Source organism: Zea mays, chromosome 10 (genome assembly GCF_902167145.1).
Source record: "Zea mays cultivar B73 chromosome 10, Zm-B73-REFERENCE-NAM-5.0, whole genome shotgun sequence".
NCBI classification, from domain to species: Eukaryota; Viridiplantae; Streptophyta; class Magnoliopsida; order Poales; family Poaceae; genus Zea; species Zea mays.
This window is the reverse complement of record NC_050105.1, coordinates 144179852-144180739: the sequence shown is the minus strand read 5'-3', so window position 1 is coordinate 144180739 and position 888 is coordinate 144179852.

The window sequence follows — 888 nt, the reverse complement described above, 5'->3', positions numbered from 1 at the left end:
CTCATTTACCTTTGACTACTTGCAAAAGAACTTTGAAAAGAATTTACAAAAGTATTTGCAAAAACAAAACATGTGGTGCAAGCGTGGTCCAAAATGTTAAAATTATAAAGAAACAATCAATGCATATCTTATGAAAATATTTATTGGCTCAATTCTAAGTAACCTTTGCACTTACATTTTGCAAACTAGTTCAACTATGCACTTCTATATTTGCTTTGGTTTGTGTCGGCATCAATCACCAAAAAGGGAGAGATTGAAAAGGAATTAGGCTTACACCTATTTCCTAATTGATTTTGGTGGTTGAATTGCCCAACACAAATAATTGGACTAACTAGTTTGCTCTAGTCTATAAGTTCTACAGGTGCCAAAGGTTCACAATAAGCCAATAAAAAGACCAAGAAAAGGGTTCAATCAAAAGAGCAAGGGACAACCGAAGGCTGCCCTGGTCTGGCGCACCGGACTGTCCGGTGCACCAGGGGACTCCAAGCTGAACTCTTCACCTTCGGGAAATCTCAGAGGCGCTTCGCTATAATTCACCGGACTGTACGGTGCACCACCGGACAGTGTCCGGTGCCCCAAGGGAGAGCAACTCTGAACTCGCCAGCTTCGGGAATCCGCTCCGCTAAAATTCACCGGACTGTCCGGTGTGACAGCGGGGCAACGGCTACTTCGAGCGCAACAGTCGTCTGCAACGCATTAAATGCGCGCCAGCGCGTGTAGAGGAGCAGAGCACGCGCGGGTGGCACACCGGACAGCCTACAGGGCCTGTCCGGTGCACCACCGGACAGCCAGGCGGGCCCACAAGACAGAGCTCCAACGATCGAACCCTAACGCTCTGCTGACGTGGCTGGCGCACCGAACAGTGTCCGGTGGCGCACCGGACTGTCC